This window comes from Diceros bicornis, chromosome X, assembly GCF_020826845.1.
Source record: "Diceros bicornis minor isolate mBicDic1 chromosome X, mDicBic1.mat.cur, whole genome shotgun sequence".
NCBI lineage: Eukaryota > Metazoa > Chordata > Mammalia > Perissodactyla > Rhinocerotidae > Diceros > Diceros bicornis.
In genome coordinates, this window is record NC_080781.1 from 13601134 (window position 1) to 13618281 (window position 17148).

General features: G+C 40.2%; 1 long non-coding RNA gene across 2 annotated transcripts in view; it reads right to left on the bottom strand.

Annotated features, from left to right (window-relative positions):
* LOC131400770 (uncharacterized) overlaps positions 1-14966 on the bottom strand; it is a 32086-nt gene extending 17120 nt beyond the window's left edge. For both annotated transcript variants that reach the window (XR_009217448.1, XR_009217447.1), the window contains exons 1-2: positions 14769-14966; positions 14074-14185 (exon numbers count right to left, since the gene is read on the bottom strand). This is a non-coding gene — a long non-coding RNA (uncharacterized LOC131400770). The remainder of the gene's footprint in view (positions 1-14073; positions 14186-14768) is intronic.
* Positions 14967-17148: the final 2182 nt, after the last annotated feature.

Genomic DNA, 17148 nt, shown 5'->3' on the forward strand with positions numbered 1-17148 from the left:
ACTTATTTGTGCCTTCTCTCTTTTTTTCTTGGTGAGTCTAGCTAAAGGTTTGTCAATTTTGTTTATCTTTTCAAAGAATCAGCTCTTTGTTTTATTAATTTTTTCTATTGTTTTTTTGGTCTCTATTTCATTTATTTCTGCTCTGATTTTTATTATTTCCCTTCTTCTACTGATTTTAGGCTTTGTTTGTTCTTCTTTTTCCAGTTCCTTTAGGTGCATTGTTAGATTGTTTATTTGAGATTTTTCTTGTTTGTTGAGATAGGCCTGTATTGCTATAAACTTCCCTCTTAGAACCACTTTTGCTGTATCCCATAAATTCTGGCATGTCATATTTTCATTTTCATTTGTCTCCAGGTATTTTTTGATTTCTTCTTTGATTTCTTCATTGACCCAGTCGTTGTTCAGTAGCATTTTGTTTACTCTCCATGTATTTGTGGCTTTTCTGATTTTCTTCCTGTAGTTGATTTCTAGTTTCATACCGTTGTGGTCAGAAAAGATGCTTGGTATTATTTCAATCTTCTTAAATTTATGGAGACTTGTTTTGTGGTCTAATATGTGATCAATCCTGGAGAATGTTCCATGTGCATTTGAAAAGAACGTGTATTCTTCGGTTTTTGGATGGAATGCTCTGTATATATCTACTAGGTCCATCTCTTCTAGTGTATCATTTAAGGCCAATGTTTCCTTATTGATCTTCTGTTTGGATGATCTATCCATTGGTGTAAGTGGAGTGTTAAAGTCCCCTACTATTATTGTGTTACTGTCTGTTTCTGTTTTTATGTCTGTTAATAATTGCTTTATATATTTAGGTGCCCCCACATTGGGTGCGTAGATATTTACAAGTGTTATACCCTCTTGTTCGATTGTTCCAACATCCAACATAAGGGCATTATGTAATGCCATTCTTTGTCTCTTTTTACAGTTTTTGTTTTAAAGTCTATTTTGTCTGATATGAGTACTGCTACCCCAGCTTTCTTTTCACTGCCATTTGCATGGAGTATCTTTTTCCATCCCTTCACTTTCAGTTTGTGAGTGTCTTTAGGTCTGAAGTATGTCTCTTGTATGCAGCATATATATGGGTCTTGTTTTTTTATCCAATCAGCCACCCTATGCCTTTTAATTGGAGCATTTAGTCCATTGACGTTTAAAGTAGCTATTGATAATTATGTACTTACTGCCATTTTTTAACTTTTTTTTCTCAGTGTTTTAGTAGTCCTTCTCTGTTTCTTTCTTCTTCTATACAGAATTGATGGTCTCTTTAGTTTGACCTCTGTCTGAAAGCTCTACTCTTTAACTCCCCTCCTCCCTCCTTTTATGTTTTTGATATCATATCTAACCTCTTTTTTGTGCATTTGTATCCATTACGCTCTTATCATGGAAACAGATAATTTTTCCTATTTGTGGTCTTCTCTTTTCCCCTTAAATCAGTCCCTTTAACATTTCTTGTAGCACTGGTTTCTTGGTGACAAACTCCTTTAATTTTTGCTTGTCTGGGAAATTTTTGATCTCTCCTTCCATTCTGAATGACAACCTTGCTGGGTAGAGTATTCTTGGCTGTAAGTTTTTTCCTTTTAGCACTTTAAATATATCATGCCATTCTCTTCTAGCCTGTAAGGTTTCTGCTGAGAAGTCAGCTGATAGCCTTATGAGGTTTCCTTTGTATGTAACTTGACATTCTCTTGCGGCTTTTAGGATTCTCTCTTTATCTTTAATTCTGGACATTTTTATTATGATATGTCTTGGTGTGGGCCTCTTTGGCTTTGTCTTGTTTGGGGCTCTCTGTGCTTCCTGTACCTGGATGTCTGTTTCCTTCCTTAGGTTAGGGAAGTTTTCATCTATTATTTCTTGAAATAGATTCTCTGCCCCTTTGTCTCACTCTTCTCCTTCCGGGACACCTATAACATGGATGTTAGTGTGCTTGATGTTGTCCCAGAGGTCCCTTAGACTGTCCTCACTCTTTTTAATTCTTTTCTCTTTTATCTGTTCAGCTTGTGTAATTTCTTCTAGTCTTTCCTCCAGCTCGCAGATCCGTTCTTCTGTATCCTCTACTCTGTTTTTGAGTCCCTCTAGTGAATTTTTCATTTCCAGTATTGTATTCTTCATTTCTGATTGCTTCTTTTTTATATCTTCCATTTCTTTTTTGACATTCTCACTGAATTCATCTATTCTTCTCCCCAGATCAGTGAGCATCCTTAACACTCTTTGTTTGAACTCTCTGTTGGGTAGGTTGCTCATTTCTGTTTCACTTAGTTCCTTTTCTGGGGTTTTGTCCTGTTCCCTTACGTGGAATGTATTCCTTTGCCTCCTCATTTTGCCTCTTTCCCTGTGCTTGTGTCTATGTATTAGGTAGGTCAGCTACGTCTCCTGCTCTTGGATAGGTGACCTTATGTAAGTGATGGCTTAGGAGGCCTGCAGTGTGCTTCCCTCAGTTCTCAATGTTCTAGGGGTGACTCCTATGTGGGCTACGTGTGTCCTTCTGTTGTGGCCTGTTTGCTCTTCCTGTAGGCGCCCAGGGAGGCTGAGTTATGCTCCTGGCCAGCTATTGTAATGCTCAGCTGCTTGTAGTTGTTGTGGGCCCTTCAGTCTCTTTATCAGGTGTGGGGAGCCCCAGCACAGTTGGCTGCAAGTTCTAATACCACATTTGTGTTGCAGTATTTCTTTTAAATGAGTAGGCCCCCAGCGTGGCAGGTTGTTAGGCTCAAGGCCTTACAATTGCTATAAGCCTCCAGCCTTTAGGTCTCTTGTCAGCTCTCTGAGGATTGCAGCTGGGTGGGGCTGGCCTCAGGCATGGGAGCACCCAATTGTTTCAGGCTTTGGAATGTGGGGCAAACCCCCTATGTGGGTCTTTGAGAAGCACAAGTCTTCTGCAGCTGACAAGCCCTGCCGCCCACAGGTCCACACACACAGTCAACACAGTCCTGCCCCGTGTGCGTGCCCCGACCTCCTGAAGCAGACCCAGTCTCTCCACGGCAGGAGCCCCACACACTCCACCATTGCCCCACACTCTCCACCTGCTCCTTGTGCATGCCCTGCTCCACTGAATTGGGCTCAGCTGCCAGGCTGCAGAGAATCCAGTCACCAATCTATGCAGGCCCACAAGTTGCCTGAGGGCTTGTTGTTGGGTGGGGCCAGTCTCTAGGGTGGGCTGCCTGCCCTGGCTGAGCTGGATTAAATCGGTGCTCTAGCGGGTGGGGCAGACCCTGGGCTAGCAGGCCCCAGGGAGAACTCCAATGGCGTCTGTGTCAGCACACCCACACCAGGCCACAACAATGGCCGCCGCCAATGTCCCAGTCCCTGGAGAGGTCTCACCTCTCACCGAGATGCACTCAGGGCCTATTAGGTGAGTCTGTTTTCACCACAGCACTGTGCACCTTTCTTTCTGGTGATTTTAGGTTGCTTTCTGAAACGGGTGAGTTTGCGCTTGGGCCCTTTAAGAGCCGGTTTTAATTTCTTTGTGAACCAGCTTTTCTGGGGATATTCCCCAATGTTTTAGTAGCAGGCAAAGTCAGATATTCTGCCACTCGCCTCGATTGTGCTGGGTCCACAAAATGCCCCCAGCGGGGGCACTCCCCAGCTCAGGGCCCTGTGCCTCCAGGGAGGGCTGCGGACCTGTGCGCTGCTCCCGGGCAGCCATGTGGCGCTGCGGCTTGTGAAGGCGGCGTTTTTCCTCTCAAGAAGGGAGTTTCTGCCTCTTCTACCTCAGTTAGGATTGTCCGTTGTTGCAGGAGTTCCTCTCATCCAGTTCTCATTTCTGTCTCAGGGGTAATTTTTCCACGAGTAGTTGTAAATTGGCTGTGTCCGCGGGAGGAGGTGAGTTCAGAGTCTGCCTACACTGCCATCTTGACTTCCTCTCCAATAACACATTTAAATGTAAACATTTTTTCACTAATTTAAACATTTTCCTCAAAGAAATGATTGTTTCCAGGTTTGAAGCATGAAAGAGACAAGACATCATGCTGAGTCAGAAAGCATGGAAAGTTTCACATTAATAGGTGAGGTCCACAGGAAACAAGTTAGCTCTTAATGTCCAAAGTCATAAAAATTTGAAAATTAAAAATAAGGACTCTGGTTCCACTCAAGATGGAGTAAGTACATTCTACGCCATCTCTGCCTCAGATTATAACAAAAAACCCTAGACAAAATCCATAAAGGAACTACCAGAAGATTCTGAAAGGTAGATGTATTAGTTTTCTTTTGCTGCTGAAAAATATTATCACAAATTTAGTGGTTTAAAACAGCACAAATATATTATCTTTATATATTATGTATAATATAAATAATTTTTATTGTATATAGTATAAATCTTATTATAGATATGTATATTTAATATAATATCTTATATTATCTTTGTAGAGGTCAGAAGCCTAAAATGGGTCTGCAGGGTCTGTGTTCCTTCTGGAGGCTCTAGAGGAGAATCTCTTTCCTTCCCTTTCCAGCTTCTAGAGGCTGCCTGCATTCCTTGGCTCATGGTCCCTTCCTCACATCACTGTGACTTCTGCTTCTGTCATCACATCTTCTCTGACACTGACTCTCCTGCCTCCCTCTTATAAGGGCCCTTATGATTACGCTGGACCCATGCAGATAATCTAGGATAATCTCCCCAATGCAAAATCGTCAACTTAATCAGGTTTACAAAGTCCCTTTTGCCATGTAAAGTAACATATTCACGGGTTCCAGGGATTTGCACATGGACATCTTTTTTGGGGGGCGGGAGGCATCATTTGCCTAGCATAGTGGATAAAGAGCAGAGGACTGGGTAAGGAGCCCAGGTCTTAAGGCATGACCTGGACGTGAGTTTCTAAATTCCTAGGTTTTTTTTCTTTTTTTCCCTTCTATATATTCCAACTCAAACTCTGCAGTAGTCTGCAACCCAGGATTGAGAGAGGGCACAGACAGAGGGAGTTCTAGAAAAGCCTGCTCTCTCCAGTCATTTGAGGGGGGTGGAGGAAGGGGCAGGTCCTAGAGACAGAGCACTTGGGACTTTCTCTGCCCTCTGTCAGGCGAGAACCAGCAATGAAGTAGCATCAGGAAATCTCCAAATTTCTATTCTATTCTATTTCCAAGTGCTTTTTTTAGGATTCCAGAATCAAATCAAGTGAAAACAATCCCAACAGATAGAGAATACCATTGAGTCTAATAGCAATGGTCTCAGAGGACCAACATACATTGTTGGGATTGCAGGAGTGGATAAAAATTGAGTTCTAAGAAGGCTCTTGGGAAATTAAAAACAAGAAAGAAAAGGAAAGATTCTTGAGACTGAAAACAAGGATCAATCATAGAAAATGCAGAAGGAAAGAATATGACTGGGGCCGGCCCCGTGGCTTAGAGGTTAAGTGCGCGCGCTCCGCTACTGGCGGCCCAGGTTCGGATCCCGGGCGCGCACCGACGCACTGCTTGTCCGGCCATGCTGAGGCGGCGTCCCACATACAGCAACTAGAAGGATGTGCAGCTATGACATACAACTATCTACTGGGGCTTTGGGGAGAAAAAGGGGAAAAAAGGAGGGGGATTGGCAATAGACGTTAGCTCAGGGCCGGTCTTCCTCAGCAAAAAGAGGAGGATTGGCATGGATGTTAGCTCAGGGCTGATCTTCCTGACAAAAAAAAAAAAAAAACACATTAAAAAAAACAGAATATGACTCATGAATTTCAGATACAGGCAGAAAATGAATATTTAACAATTACGCAGAAGATAAAATAGAATTAGGCAGCTGCTGGATGAAATGCTGGAAACAGAACCCCAAGTCAGCTAAAGCCTTCTGCCTATTTCCTGAAAATTTTTCAAGGAAAATTTTCAAGTAACCAACAACTGCACAACTTCAGGTTCCTTTCACAGAGCCATAAGTCAAGCCAGAGGAAATTCCTAAAACTGTTGAAACCAATTACCTGTTCCAGGAAGGAGCAACGCTTAAATGACTCAAAAGGAAATTTTAAAAGCATTTTGGAGGAACTCCTACCACCTCCTCAGTTCCCTTTTCTGATGCTCAACCCATCTCAGATATGCCAGCTGTGGCCCCCTGGCACCTAGAAGGCCAGAGAGAAAGGGGCACAGACCCCAGCCAATGTCATGGCTTGGGCAGTCCTAAATTCTCCCTGTGATTTCAGCTTAGTCCCAGAGTTGCACTTCTGTGGTCAGACTATGATGTCCAACTATACCATCTCTGATCCGGCCCAAGTCCCCCCAAATGCAAAGATTGGTTCCTTCACCACTTCCTACAAGGAACTCAGTCATCTCAAGCATTTTGTTAATTTGAATATAACCTTTTCAAGGTTGAAGAGCTTGCCAAGAGGGGTCATTAGTGAGAGTGCAAGGGTCTCCCTCATCTCCTCCCTCTCTTCCTCCCTCTCCTTTGCATCCCTGTGTGATCATCTCTTCTCCATCCTAAATAGATGATCTCCCCACCCTCCAGCTCCAAATTTTAATCTATTCATGTGTAACAGTCTTGTTCTCTCTCTCTCTCTCTCTCTCTCTCTCTCTCAGTAATTAAGATGTCTCAGTGACTACCACAAGCAGGCAAGACTTTCAAACAACTGTAGTACTCTTGATAAGAGGAATTTTTTTTTTTTTTTTGGTGAGGAAGATTGGCCTTGAGCTAACATCTTGCCAATCTTCCTCTATTTTGCATGTGGGTTGCCGCCAGAGTATGGCTTTGATGAGTGGTGTTGGTTCGTGCCTGGGATCCTAACGCATGAACCCTGGGCTGCTGAAGCAGAGCATGCTGAACTTAACCACTACACCACTGGGCCAGCCCCTGTTAAGAAGAATTTTGATGCCTAAAATTCTCTCTATCTCAGTCCATCGATCAAAGCAGTATCATTTCTGAACGTAAAGCAAATGTTCCCTACTACGGTTCTCACTATTTGCTGACATGGTGGATGACATTTAATTCCAATGCTTCTTGTCACCATTTTGACAGCTTACTTATCCCAATGAACTTTCTCACTTTCAATCTGGGCTTACAAACAAATTCCCATGGATCAGCAGAAGCAAAGGAAAAATTCATTATCAGGAAAGGAAATATCTATAAAAATGATATTGGATTCAGATACCTTGGCTTTGGGCAAAGTGAGAGTTTCCGGTAATGCAGTGATTCTTTTCCTTGTCATAAAGTCTTGGTTTCAAAACATGATTTACTCTTATTTGAGTGTATATGAATATTTGATTGTGAAATGGTGATTTCCTCCAAGTAAAATTAACTAAGTGTGCAAATATCTTTTTCAACTGGAGTCTGCTCTGTCATCTCCCATTATTTTGGCAATCCCCTTTAACATTCCCAACCAGTGTCCTTATATTTCAGTAGAAAACAATGGTATATACTAGAATGAGGGATACCTAGGAGATATGGATGCGGCACCTTTGTGGCCCCACTCAGGTCCTCCTGTCATGTTCCTAATTTATATTTCCCTTTAGTCTCACCTCTTAAAATTCCCATTCCAGCTAGATCTCATGTATATAATGAACTAATTCATATTGTCATAAATATCTTAAAAAGAGCTTAATGCTTTACAAGTCCCCCAAGATACTTCACATTTTAAAAAGAAATGTGTTATTAATGGTAGAATCTAAGGTGATGTGTTGAAAAGGCTGAGAAAATATTTTTTTGTAGGAAGGCCTTTAATGGCATCTCTAAAATCCCTCCATTTGGGTGACCTCCTTTTCCATCTTGTGATATCAGTCCTAGAGGCATTCCAATAAAAATATCATGAGACAACTGAATGAATTGTCTATGTGAATAAGGGATAGGTTAGAATGCAAATACACTTCTCCGCAGGATGATCCCTTTTAAGTTTGATTTCTAAGGAGTTCAATAGAACTCCCATGGTGGTCCCACACAAAAAACACATAGAGACGAAATCCTGAAAAGTAATTGAATAGTAATTGTGTGTGCAAAGGAGTCTCCAATAGAAAATAAGAGTTTGTGGAGCAGAATTCAACCTCAGAAAAGTAATCCCCCAGAGACTATCCAATCTATCATATGCCATCTAAGGTATAGACTGTTGATTGTTCCCTAATACCCATTCTTTCCCTCTTATAACTCCTGATTTTCAATCGGGCACATGGTCACTGGATAAAGACTACATATCCCAGCCTCCTGTTCAGCTAGGCTGGCCGTGTGACCAAGTTCTAGCCGATTAACTATAAATGTGATCTCATCAAGTGATCTTCTCCGAGGACCTTATTTAAGAGCAAGAGCTCACCTTTTCTCTTCCCCCTCCCCCCATGCCCCCATCCCCCTTTCTTTCATCCTGCTGCTTAGCATGTTGGTGCGATGGTTCTAGCTCCATCTTGGACCATTAGGATGAGGGCCATACCCCAGGGATGGCAGAAAGGAGAGCTGGAAGTAGCCTGGGCCTCTGAGGACTTTGTGGAGCAGAACCATTGCATGAGCACTGGAAGACCCACCTCCAGACTTCAAAATTCTATTGGGAGTTTCTGTTACAGTCAAACTAATCCCAACTGACACACCATCCTCTTTTTTTTTTTTTTCTTAATCTAAAAATTTGACTCAACTTTTCATAGGAAAGAAGGACCTATGCAACATGCAGGCAAATTCGCAGGTTGGAAAGCTAATGTTATCACATATGTCATTACTGCAGTGTCACCCAGATGGTTTTTTAACATTCTTCTCTCTTATTATTTTATTATGATCTTTGATGCCTGGATAATTGGAGCATCAGAGGAAAGTGACAAGAATATAGCCAATGTAATAATTCATTAATTAAAAAAAATAATAGAGAGCAATCAGAAGCATGAGTTTAATCCTGGTTTTATCTGCACATTACTAAGCAGAACTCTTTTGGAAGCTGGGGAAAATGAGACGGCTACAAGGCACTAGAAATATCTGTAATCCTCTGTACCCTGTGAATGAGCAATTGAATGAATCCCAGAAGGTTTCATGACCTTTGTATTCCAATATAAGTTACAACTTTAAGGCTGAAATAAGACCCAAAGATTTTTTCATGAAGCAACTAACATGGTCATGCATGTTTTAGGAAGGAAAGAAGACCAAAAAGAGACTATTTTTGAGATTGCATTTTGTGGAAATCACCTTATAACAATAGCAGGCATGCATAGCTCCACAATCTGAAGGCTGATCATACTATGTCGGATATTTCTAGATAGTTATGTTTTGGAAGGTCAAGATAGGACCTCAAATAATGACAAATGTGAGGGAATGACATGCTTCTTCATTTGGTAGAAATATTATTCCTCTATTAAAAGGCCAATTTAGAAAAAAATAACCCCACAAACTTAACTAGCAGGACATTGGTTGTTCCCTAATAAGATGATACATCTTATTAGATGTCTAACTTTCTGTTGACATGTCATTTTGCAATCCCCTGTCAAATTTGCTATGATTTTGTTTAACATGTTGTGAAAAAACCTCATCCTCTTAGACCCTTGGTAGTTTCCCCAAAACAGTGTTCTCTACGTTGGCTGCACATTAGAATCACTGGGGAGCTTTAAAAAAGACTCAGCCCCAGGCCCACTCTCAGACGAATTGAGTAAGAACTTCTTGAGGGTTGGGCTGAGGCACTAGTATTTTCCATATCACCCTGGGTGATTCTAATGTATAGCCTGGGTTGACATCCACTACCACAAAGGAGCCCACTCCATCTGTGTGACTAGAGCCAACTTACACCTTGCTTGAATTAAAATATACTGAAAATTAACCCTGTCATCTCTTCCCCCAAACATACCATATTTAGATTTTCCCCTCACATTCTCATGCCTGTTTCATTTTATTTTTTTATTTTTATTATTTTTTGCAGGGAAAGATTCACCCGGAGCTAACATCTCTTGCCAATCTTCCCCCCCACCTTTTTTTTTCCTCCCCAAAGCCCCAGTACGTAGTTGTATAACCTAGTTGTAAGTAGTTCTAATTCTTCTATGTGAGCCGCCGCCACAGCGTGGCAACTGACAGACAGGTGGTGTGGTTCTGCAACTGGAAAGCGAACCTGGGCTGCCGAAGCAGAGTGCACTGAACTTTAACCACTAGGTCATCAGGGCTGGCTCATGCCTGCTTCATTTTAGATAAAGGTATCAAGAAAAATAATTCCCCAAAATAGTTCCCTTTCACAGTTTTGCAGTTTCTGGTTTGGCTGCAGTCTTGTCTAAACAAAACTGGATTTGTCCTTGGCAGGAGAGAGGAGAGGTTAAAACAAAGTAAAGGGACAGCTGACTCTTGACCCAGACTGGAGATGAGAGAACTAATCAATACTCCGTCCTTCCCCTTCACCCACTCTCAACATCCACCTCCAAATATCCTCTGCCTCGGGTAAGGCTGCAAGCCTGTTGGTGTTTCCAGAACCATTTCTGTACAGAAACCCAAGTAAGAAATAGGGGCTGCATCTGTCATCTTCTGCTAGACCAAACTCTCACTAAAACATGAAAGAAAAATAACCTCTAACGTTGAGAACATCTTTGGATCATTCCTACTCATTGGGAGTCTTGTTATTTGAATAAAGTAGCCTCTTTCCTCTCTAAGCATCAAGGTGGTGGTTGTGGAAGGAGTGGAGGATGTTAGATGTCCAAGCAGCTTCATTACTGATTGTTGAGTAATTCTGGATGAACTTCTAATCCTGATTCACCCAGAAATTATGAAGATAATTTGATTCAAATCCCAAATCTGCTCTACCATGTCTTTGCTACATGTTGAAATCAAAAGCTGGAAAAGGGCATCCGTAAAAGAGACAATGGTGCATAACAAATTCAAAAGTTACACCTGAGTGTCTGTTACGTTATATAAAATCGAATAATATAATTTTAATACTTTTCCTTCTCTTCAACCTAATCATGAATCAGAGGTTTTCAGTAACTCTCAGAGCAAGAAAAATTTCCATATTCAAAATGACACACTTGAAATGTTGGAAACGTTTAGACTGTTAAGTGATTAACTAAATGAGCACTATTTGCTTGTTAAATTGCATAATGTAAAATGAATGTTACTTTCAGATATTCAAATAAAAGACATAAAACACTGAACATAACTGCAGTCAACTTTTGATTATCTATACTCACAGAAAAGAAAAGGTGGCCTGAATAATTGGAAAGTTAGAACATGTTTCTGGAAGGGAAGACAAGTGTCAATTCTTCTAAAAACAAAATATAAATGTCATTACAATCAGCATGAAAATGGAAAATTTTTAACAAGTGAAGTGATTTTAAAGCTCATATAGGAGAATAAATGTAAGAAAATAAAGCCAAGAAAAAATTAAAGAAAAATAATGAGGGGAGTAATTTATGTTTCCAGACATTAAAACTTGCTGTAAAACTTGTTATAGTATCTGCATAGGAAGAGACAAATAGATGATAGAAGAAAGAATGGAGAGTTCAGAAATAGAGTCAAGTAAATATGGAAACAATATACAACAAGGGTGGTGTTTCAATTTATTTTTAAATGAGTTGTGTTAGTATAAATGACTTTCCATATGAAAAAGAAAACTTATAGCTCTACCTCATATCATATTTTTTAAATTCCAGATAAAGATTGCAGTTTTAAGTGTAAATATAAAATAATAAAAATATTAGAAGACAAATTAAGACAGTAAATGGATAACCTTAGAATGTGAGCATCCTTCCTAAGTAAGACCCTAGTCCCACTAAAACCTACCATTATATCTCACCTGGATTACAGCAATAAACTTTTACCTAGTCTGCCTGCATCCACCCAAGTCCCTGTATAATACATTCCCTAATCAGAGTGATCTTTAGAAAACGAAACCTGTACCACTGGACGTGACTGGACTTCCTATAGTTATGTCTTCCTTCCTCATCCTTAAAGTTGTTTACTTGTGTCTTTTCTCATTTTTTGTTTTCTTGAACCAACTTTTGGTCTTTGTTGAGTTTTTTTAAATTATATCTTTATTTTCTGTTTTATTTATTTTTATTATTGCTTTCTTTACCCTTTTAAAAAGGTTTTACTGCTATATTTGGGGACTTAACTCTATTTTTAAGCTTTTCTTCTTTGCCAATGTAAATATTTAAGATTATAAATTTCCCTTATAGTACTGCTTAACTTGCAAGTTTTGATATGCAGTATTGTCATTATTATTGTTATATTTCCATCATGATTTTTTTTACTCATGATTATTTAGACGTGTTTTTGTTCATTTCCAGACATATGGTTTTTTCAAGGCAGTTCTTATTGAAGTGTTACATAAATACCAAAAAGTACAGAAATCGTCAGTACAAACCTCGATGAATTTCCACAAAATGAGTTTAGCCATGTACTCACTCTCAGAACAAGATAGAACGTTATTAGTCCCAGACGCCCCCAGTATGTCCACTCCAAGTCATCACCTTCCTCAAAGGTAACTAACTATCCTTACTTCTATTACCATCAGTTTTGTCCATTTTTGGATTTTATATAAACAGAATCACACAATTTGCTCTGTTTTGTATCTAGTGTCTTTCATTCTTCCCCACAGTTGTGAGATTCATCCATTTTGTTGCATGGATATACAACTCTTGATGGACATTTGGGCTGTTTTCAGTGTTTGATTCTTATGAATAGTACTGTTATTAACATTTTGTAGGCATTTCTGTTGGGTGTATACCTAGGAATGGAATTATGTGTTATAGCTATGCCTAGGTTCAGCTTTAGTAGATACTAGCAATTTTCCAAGGTGGTTGTACCAAGCTACATCACCACCACCAGAGAATGAGAGTTTTTGGTACTTCACATCATTGCCAACACTTAGCATGGTGAGTTTTCCTAGTGCTAGAGTTTGGGGAGTACAGAGTGGCTTCTCATTGTGTCTTAAATTTGCATTTCCCTGAAGAACTAATGAGCTGAGCACCTTTTCATATGTTTATTGGCAACTCAGAGATCCTCTTTTATGAAGTACCTGTTCAACTCTTTTGCCCATTTTTTATTTATTTATTTATTTTGTGAAGAAGATCAGCCCTGTGCTAACATCTGCCAATCTTCCTCTTTTTGCTGAGGAAGACTGGCCCTGGGCTAACATCTGTGCCTCATCTTCCTCCACTTTATATGGGAGGCTGCCACAGCATGGCCTGACAAGCGGTGCATCGGTGCGCGCCTGGGATCTGAACCTGGGCCGCCAGCAGCGGAGCACGCACTTAACTGCTACACCACGGGGCCGGCCCCTGCCCATTTTTTAAAATTGAGATGTTTGTATTTCTCTCACTGACTTGAAGTAGCTTTTAATAAACTGAATATCGGTCCTTCATTCAATATATGTATTGAAAATATTTCTCATATTATGTGCCTTGCCTTTTCACTCTCTTAATGCTATGTTTTCATGATCAAAAGTGTGTAGTTTTAATGAAGTCCAATTTATCAGTCTTTTCCATTGTGACTGTGATGTTTACAACACAACTAACAAAAGATGAGAGTTTGGAATATATAAAGAACTTTTACAAGTCTATAAGGAAGAAAAAATCAATTTAAATGTATGCAAAGGACATGAACAGGTATTTCACAAGAAAGGAAAAAGGAATGGGTAATAATCATATGAAAAGATGTTCAAACTCATTAGTAATCAGGCCATGGAAAAGGGATACTATTTTATACCTGTCAGATTGGCAAAAATTAAGAAGTGTTTGGTCAAGATATGGAGCAACAAAACTAATACACTGGCAGTGAGGGGTGAAAATTAGAACAACAACTTTGGAATACGGTATAGTATTACCTTATAAAGTTCAAGATAATCCTTGTCATTCGGCTTTTTTCCTCCCAGATATCTATCCTAGAGAAACTCATGCACATATGTGCATGGAAATTGGATAGCAGTACTATAAAAATGTAGAAATGACAAATGTCCACTGATAGTAAAATAGATAAACAAATCATAGCATATACACACAATGGAACAATATACAGCAACAAAAATTTAAATAATATATATCAACTTGGATGAATCTCAAAATTATATTGTTAAGTATAAAAATCAATTCTCAGAAGTCTACATGCAGTTTGAAACTACATAAATGTCAAAATCATACAAATTTGACAATATATTGTTTGGGAATACATATATATTCAGAAATATGATAACAAAATTATTATCACAAGGGAATGATAATAAAATTCAAAATAATGATTACCTTTCATGTGAAGGAATACAATTAGGAAGGTGCCCACAGCGGTCCTGAGAAGTTTTGGTAGTATTCTAGTTCTTGAGCAAGATGAAGGAGTACACAGGTGTTTCTTTTAGTCCTATTTTTATATTATATAAATGTTACATCTATTCTATAGAAGACTATTTCATCATAAAAGATTTTTTAATATTATGTAGCCATCAAAGTGATATTTTTGGAATAGTGAAATATCATGAAAATACCAAGATCTCCACATATGCTTTTGTATGCATAGCATATCTCTGGGAGGATATACGAGAAAGTGGTAACAATAGTTGTTATAGAAACTTATTATCTGGAAGGGCTCCATTTGCCCCTCTAGACCCACTTTTCATCCTTCTCCATCCTCTTCTACACCCCAAACTCTTTAAAGTTCCCCTGCTCTATAACTCCAGGCGAGTTCAGCCAATTGGAGGCACCGGGGAGAAGGGTGGGATTTAGGTATTTACTCTCCAAGCTCCCGTCCTGCCTGGTGGCCAGGATTGTCTATGTGCCCCTCTAAGAAAGGCCACAGCACCTGTTACCTTGCCCTCTGAATTAGTCAGGGTTCTCTAGGGAAACAGCCAATAGGATGTGTGTGTGTGTGTGTGTCTGAGAGAGAGAGAGAGAGAGAGAGAGAAGAAGAGAGAGAGAGAGAGATTTACTATAAGCAATTGGCTCACGTGATTATGGAGGTTGAGAAGTCCCAAGATATGCAGGGTTAGTCAGCAAGCTGGAAACCCAGGAGAGCTGACGTATCCTTCCAGGCCGAGTCTGAAGGCCTGAGAACCAGGAGAGCCAATGATGTAAGTTCCAGTCCAAAAGCTGACAGGCTCAAGACCCAAGAAGAGCAGGTGTTTCAGACTGAGTCTAAGGCCAGAAAAGACCATTGTCCCAGCTCAGCAGTCAGGCAGGTGGAGTTCCCTCTTACTCAGTCCTTTTGTTCTATTCAAGTCTTCAACGGATTGGATGAGGCCTACACCCATTAGGGAGGGCAATCTGCTTCACTCAGTCTACCAATTCAAATGTTAATCTTATCCAGAAACACCCTCACAAACATACAGAGAATAATGTTTGGCCAAATGTCTGGGCACTCTGTGGCCCAGTCACCTTCTCTGATAGCTATAAGCTGCTCTCTCTGGGTTCTCCCTCCTCTTTCCCATTCAAGTCTAGAATGTTACTGCACTGTACCTTGTTTTCCTTAACCCACGCTGTTGTAAATAGTCCCTCAAGTAACCACTCCTCAATTATCCTATTTGAGTATACCACCTGTTTCCTGCTGGGTCCCTGACTGATACTCTTATTTTTAAATATTATCAGCTATAGTTAAAATTCCTAACATACAATAAATAATACGAGCTTATTGGTAAAGAGCCTTTTCAAATACAATGCAATCCTAGGCCAGCTGAACTATTCAGAAAGTCTTTGTGCATCAAAGACTTTGTGCATCTCCCCGGCCTTCCAGTCTGAATTTCCAAGTGAAACCAAGGGCAGAGAGGCCAAAGGAAACCTCAAATGCTAACATCTCAACAGCACTTACTGTCCATGGTATCTGGCCAGGATCTCTGAACTGCAGTCTGGCCTCATCATCTCCTCCGGGACACAGCTGGCCACTGACAGGCAGTCCAACACACCTCTTAAAATTCAAAGTGTGAAACACAGAATAATGAAGCCATCTGGTCCATATTATGTTGTCCAACAATTATAAGTAATGTGAGCTATAAATACAACAAGCAAAAGGAAGCAAACAAGAGACCATTAATCAATACAGACAATTTGCACAAGATATGATGACTCAAGTGTATTTACACAAACACAGAAAATCCTTTTTCAAGAGAATCTTTACAAATAGTGGACTAAAGCAGGTCTAGACTGAAAAATACGACCTGCCAATGCCCTTCAGTCCTATAACTTCTCTGAAGTAATAAAAATCTGCATGGGAATTTCACACTGAGAACTTTGATTTGACAGTTAATAATTCATAGAGTTATATACGAAAGGCAACAGGACCAGTCCCGGTTCTGAATCCAGAGTAACTTCGCCAGGGTTACATCATAAGGAGACCTTAGTGGAGCGGACTCTAAGAAACCCGTAATACTCGTCATCAGTCCCACTCACAAAATCTGTGGGAGCCTGAGTGGGAAAATAAACAACTACTCTGGATCTTTACAGCCAACAGTCTCCTCATCTCTCTGACTATCCCATAGTCACTTCAAACACAATATATCTAAAATTGAACAAATGCTCCTCCTTTCCCAATCTGGACCTTCTCTTATATCCTAGGCTTCTAACATGAGCAACTGAATGGATAATGATGCAATCTGCTAAGAGAGGAAACACATTTAAACCACACAGTTGATTTCTCAGAAGAAGAGGGAGTGTGGTAGAATGGATTATTTGTTCTCAATTCTTCCTTTCTTCCCCTGCTTTACCACGGTTTACTGTGGGCGGAGAATAAATCCCAACCCTCACTGATTTGGTTTGGCTTGGCCTCTTTTGCACTTCTGCCATTGGCCGTGAGAATAACATGCCCTGAGTAGCCACTGGTGATATATGGAGCAGACAAGAAACCGACCTGCAGCCAGAAGCCACGTGCTGCAGAGCCACAACCACTTGCAGACCCACGAGTGAGAAATAAATGCTTGCTTATGTAAGCCATTGAGATTTGGGGGGTTAGCTGTTATGTAGCATTATCACAGCAGAAACCTGACTAATATAGGTTTCTTCTCTGCTCTGGGAAGAAAACAATCATAAATGTATACCACAGTCTATCTTGGTAGTTCAGTGTGCACATGCATGCACACACACATACACCCCTTTATTCCTGTGCACACATTTTTTAAATGCTACCACCTAACATAATACAGCTACTCCACATACAACCAAAAAAGAACTGACCCCTTTGCATTAGGAGACAACTCAAAATCACAGCCAGTCTCCCCATCCAGCTCTCAAGTCAAGTATCTCTTGGTGATGTCCATGACTCAGGTAGGATGAGATGTGGCATCTCATGGTCTTGCAATTTGTGGGCTGAATGATATCCGATATACAATGTGAGGAGGG